A 6035-nucleotide genomic window follows, 5' to 3' on the forward strand; every position below is an offset into this window, starting at 1 on the left:
TTCCTTTTTATCTTATACATTGCAGTTTTATTTTATACCTCTTAGTTGCCTTTTCGTTGTTGTTGTGGTGTTTTGGTTTGTTCTTTTTTTTTTTTTTTTTTTTTAACTGGAAGAAACAATGAACAGCTTTGAAGCACTCCTGGTATTTATAGTCTTGCTCTATCACCTTCAGGCTTCACAGCTTAAAGAAAAGGACATTCTATTTAACTGTGTCACATGGATGGCCAAAAGGTTACAAGGGCCTCTCCATGTATACTTCCTGTATGCTGCACTCCAATTGTCCTGTTAAAAAGCTTTCAAGATACAAGAGCACTTTTTGCTTTTATTTTTCTTTCTCTGGTGGCTTTTCTAACCACTACTAGTTTTGAGCTGATGTTTTCTTAGATCTCTTAAAACTGGGGCCTCATTTCTTTCATATTAACTCGGTGCTTATTTCTGCACTGTGAAGCTGAAACTTTTTTTTTATTATTCCATATTCATTGCTTTATTTATACTGAATTTCAACTGTCTGTTTTACTGTCCAGGCACTTAGTGTTCAGATCTGCCTGCAGCTTTTGTACTCAGCCCTTGTCATTAACATCTGGGTGAATCAACTTTTATCATCCCACTGTTCAACTTCTTTTCCAAAGCATTAGTTTAGTGTTGAATAGGACAAATATTGCCTTCCTCCACTGAAAACTTCTTAAAATACAATCTGGTTGCATGAATCGGGTTTCCTCTTGTGTACTGGTTTATTGACTTACCCAAAGGATTGTGGTAGATAGGAGTCACGTGTCTCAAACAAAAGCAGGGTTAGCTCTCTGCAAAATAACATTTGCTAATGTATTCACTGCTTTTTCCTAAATTCTTGCCATTTGGCTTGTGGGTTAAAATAAAGGGGAATTCCAGGATTGCAGCAGTAATTCTGTACTGAAAACAATTTCCTCCTCTACACAGTTGCATATACACTGTTGCATTCGCAAGCTTTATCCTCCTTTTGAACCACTGATTACCACCAGAAGAGCTTTGGGTAGATGTCTGTTAGCAAGTTAGGAACCTGCCTTTTCCAAGAGTTTTGAGCACAAACCACATATTTTTGGCCACTTTAATAAAAGAAGCAAATGAATTTTGAAGTGTAAACAAGGTAAAAGGGATCATCATAGTCCATACCAATAAAAGTTTGGCTAAAATGTGCTCACCTGCAGACTGAGATCACTTTTTAAGGGGTGAAAAAAGCTGCACAGGAATACACAAAGAACCAACCAACCAAAAAGAAAAACCCAAAACAACACTGCAAAAATAACTTGGGAGTTTGTTTGCTACCAAGAGAAAGAATATCCAAGTCTGAGACCCTGGCCTTCAGAGAAATCTCAATGTGTGTACAGGCCCAGGATTTTTGGGTTTGGGCACTTGCAGATACGATGTCATTGTAACAGAAAGATCACAGATTAAATGTAGATGTTTGGGTCACTTACCAATTGTAGCTAGAGGGAATAATGCAGAGGTTAGCACAGCCCACTTTCTCTGCTTGGAAGTAAGAGAACTAGTCAATTTTGTATTTCTCTTTCTGCAGTATTTAAGAAGATGGAGTAAAGGACAAAGTCCTTTACCCCTTCTATCAGTTAATGTCTTTAGACATCTGTCTTGGGTTACTCCTTCGCATTCAGCACCTTCTTTGTATCACAACTTGCCAAGAACATTTAAAATACGATATAATACTTTTTCTAATTTTTTCTGGGAGTGAGGTGTGTGTGGGGTGTCTTTTCTAAAAATCCCAGATCTACCATTTACATTCTGCAGTCTTAGAATCTGATAACTTTGAATAAATAAATTTGCCTTGTTCATCCTGATGAGGAATTAGGCAAAGCTGTGTGATACAGAGCAGATTTTCACATTATCTTTAAGTTCTGTTACTGATTTTTTGCATAACTCAAAGCATTACCTAAGTCTGTACCATTTTAGAAATCTCTTTACAAAGGTTTTCTTTCTCACTCCATAATGCTGTCTTGACCAAGCAGCATTAAGTACCTCTTCTCCAGCAAAAAACCTCTGTAACTTTAGATCAGCCTTTCTTCTGAAGTTTGTGTGTTATTGCAATTCTGTTATGTTAACTTGATTCCTTGAGGGCAGAAAGGTAGCTAGAAATACCAAGAGGTGGCTAGTCACTCAACATAGCAAAGTTTAAATTTTTGGTTTCAAAGGCCTTGCATAAAGAAAAAAAAAATACTAATCCTCTAGGCAGAGAGTTAGTGTTCTCAGTCTCCCAGCTCACCTGAGAGGAAATTTCACCTTCAGACGTAAAAATGCTTGGGAGGGTTGTTCTTCCTTCATGGAGTCTGGTGAATACCCTTTGCAGCCATTGTTTTGTTGTTGTTTTTTTTTTTTACCAGCTGTGACAAATGTGTTATTCATTTGACAGCCAGAGGTGCTGTCAGGTTGGCAGGTACATCTTAACTTTACTTTCTTTTCTGAAGTTCATGTAATTCTTTCAGGTACGAATTTTCATAATTAAAAAAAAGCAAAACACATTTCATTGCTATAAGAGAAGCAAATAGATTTGTCAGAGTTGGAGACAGTGAGCAGAACAATGCCTGACTCAGCAGGTCTGGCTTGCAGAAATTTGAGTGAATGCTTTGGTTTTGGATCTCAGATTTTCTTTTTAAACTTTTACTTAAGTTTTGTATTTCAGTCTTGCTTCTTTGCCTAGTCAGAAGTAGGTACAATGCCGTACATTACACTTACATGCTTTATACCATATGTGGTTTTGAAAGTAATTGCTGCTTTTCTTAAAACTAATTTGAGTCATTAGAAGAAAAGCTGATGGTCAGAACATGGCTCCTCTCCTTAGGAAAATGTGCTACTTCAAGAAATCTTAGTTCCTATGTTGATCAGGATAACAAATAGGAGTTTGTTATGAAATTCTGAATTTGGGATATTTGCAAGAGAGCTGTCTGTGGATAAATGAGGGCATATCCATGGGCAGATGAGGCAGTCTCGGGGAAGGCAGCTACTGCAGCTGTGGGACTGACATCTTGAATAACTTCATGGGGGTGTGTGACGCAGATTGTTCGTAACTGCAAGTGTTATAAGGAGAATGGAGGATCTGGCAGGTGGCTCATTGTGGCTTTATTTGTGTAAAGCAAGTCCTCCTGGTATGAGGTAATCTGCTATCCCTTTGGTAAGCAGCAGAGAGAGATTAGTTTGCTCAGGTGAGGAGGTTGTGAACAGCTGAGCATGGTTTGTGGCAGCTGGGTTAGGGAGCTATTTTGGCTGATAAATCATGTCAGGATTCAGGAGGATGGGACAAAGGGACTTGACTACATCTTCCCTCTCACAACAGAAAAGATTTCAAATAATCACAAGGCTGGATTTGTCTTATTTCCCATATGTCCAATTCATCTGAGGTCAGTTTAAACTGTTACCTCCTTGGAACAGGAACTACATTGCTTCCTGTTTTACAGAGCACTGAGCTGGATGTCAGCTCTCGTTAAACAGAAAAAAAAAAAGAATGCAATTAGCATGGTGGATAAAAGGCAGGAAAAAGTCTCTTAACTATGAAAAATCAACACTTGAGGAAGCAAACCACATGTGGAGAACAAATGCTGGAAAAAACCCCAACTGTTTGGAACAAATTCCTTTATTACTTAAATAAACAGGAGTGTAATTTGTTGGAGTGACAGTGTGAGCTGTTCTGTACCCTGTATCTGTAAGAAGAATTCATTGCTAACTTAAAAGCAGATGGATTTATATGGCCCTGGGCGGGTTCTCTGGGACATGTTAGTTATATACTGCGATACAGGAACAGAAATATCCTAATAATGCTGCAGCAGGCTAAAAGGAACATGGGTAGTATAAAACAAGTACAAAATATGCTGCGTCTGTATCCCATATTTCAGGTAGATTAAAAGCAGTCATGGATTTTTTTCTTTTTTTTTTTTTTAAAACAGTACATGTCCTCTGGGAGAACAAATGTCTTAAAGTTCATTCAGATCAACACACAGATGCCAATAGGCTCATGGCCAGGCTCTGTTGTGCATACTTAGGTTTGAAAAATACTTCCCTTCCTGCTTTGGAGACAAAACCCCCTTTTACTCTTTGTGTTTTGATTATTCATTTTTGAAAGCAAATGACGGCAAGTTACTTAAAAGAATTTCAATGGGCTTTTTTCTCTCGTTTGAAATAAAGGCACAGCATCAGCATGTAGCAGCGGACGCTTCAGGAATGCCAGTTTTCTGTAGATTCTTACTTAAATCAGGTAAATAAAGGTGAGAGTAAAGAATGTTTTATTACCTTTTAAGATACAACTAAAACTTAAATCTCCTGAATGCCTCCTGCCTCACTCCATGCTGATCACAAGTGAGCTGATGTATACCTGCCTGTAGAACCACTGTTCTTGGAGCTCATGCTTCAATGGATTTGCTTGTACTTTTTGTTCTCTGCCATGTTGTTGCTTGACTGGGGTGTCTGTGAGTTTGTCATATCACATCTCAATTTAGCCTATAAGCTCTTTAGGACAGTGACAATAGTTGCAAAGTCGGGGCTGAGCTGGTCTGATGAGTTTGAGCTACCTCTGTGCTGTCCTGATCATCCATGGTTTCATGAGGCCTTGGTGTAACTTAGATAAGTCATCCAGCTTTCTCAGTTACAGGAGTGGAATATAGTGCACTGCATACTGCAGCTTGGCCCTGGACATGTCCTTCTGCTGAGGTCTGCAAGAATATCTTCGAAAAAGCAAAGTCTGTCCTTGACCACCACTGGGGCTTTTTTCTGCTGGAGCCAGGGCAGAAGCTTGGGTCTTGCACAGCGCACTGTGTGCCAAGCCCACTGCAAAAGCACTATGGTGTGCTGTGGCACATACGGTCTGTGGTAGCTGCCAGTTGTTCAGTCAAGTACCCTAGCAGTTGTTTCCCTAAGGACCTGTTTCTCTGCCATCTATGTGATCTGAAGAAGTGATTGTACCAAAGTTTAAACTGAGTCTTCAGCTTCAGTTTTTAAACCTGAAAATGTTTCTTCATTCAGGCTGCAGCCACCACTGTCACCCTTCACCAGGGAACATGCAAGAGTTCAAAGACTCGAGTTTGACTGGAAATGTTTCCTGCAACTAATTCTAGGTTGTGAGTCTTGCAGTGGAAGTTCTTTCCTCTGAAAGCATCAAAAAGCTGTAGTGACTGAAACAGTGCTTACCATGCTGGGGCATAGCCTTTGGCTTACTGGTGGGTCAGAACACCTTTAGATAGGTTTGGCTCCAGCTCGGGTTTTCCTGAGTTTTGTGAATTCTGATGATGGAAATGCAGCACTGGGCCTGGAGATAGGAGACTGCGAGTTTGGGATGTGTTGATGTAAGAGGGTAAGATGTGGAGGAAACGAAAGCTTGGAAAAAACCAGCCTATATAGGTAATTTGTAACATAGTGTAAGGCTGTAAGTGTTAGCTTTGCACATGAGATATCCAGTTTCCAGTACTGGCTCTGTCCTGCTGGATAATCCTGGGTTGGTTATGACACTTCTGTGCCTCTGTTTTCCCCCTAAAGGAGGCATAATGCCTCTCTTTTTACAATGTCCTGTAGTACCTCTAGATGCTGTGTGGCAGCTAAATACTATAGTTACACAACAAAAACACAGATAAAAATGCACTTTTGGGGAAGCATGAATCCTTCTCTCTTCCTCTCCCTTGTGGGCTGCTCTGGCATCAGTAGTGAGTGAGCCAGGTAATCGCCCTACTCCTCCTTCTGTCTGTCTGCAGACTGGGGTAAGGTGGGGTGGTCCCCCAGCATAAGCACACATTTTTTCTCCTCCCTGAAAACACTTGCGTAAATTTTTTGTATGGACTCAGGGTACTGTAATATAGGAAGGGTAGCAGGCAAATGCATTCAGATCTCTGAATCACTAAGAAAAAGCAGCCAGCTTTGGTTTGTTTTTATTTTTGTTTTAGTAAAAACACACTTCCCACACTAACTTTTGAAACTTACACGTGGCACAGAGGGGGATCAGTTCCAGTTGATATCAGCCTGGAAGAAGAGAGGGAGGAAATAACTTAATTGCTTTAGACTTTAGTTCA

Source organism: Gavia stellata, chromosome 10 (genome assembly GCF_030936135.1).
Source record: "Gavia stellata isolate bGavSte3 chromosome 10, bGavSte3.hap2, whole genome shotgun sequence".
In the NCBI taxonomy this organism is placed as follows: domain Eukaryota; kingdom Metazoa; phylum Chordata; class Aves; order Gaviiformes; family Gaviidae; genus Gavia; species Gavia stellata.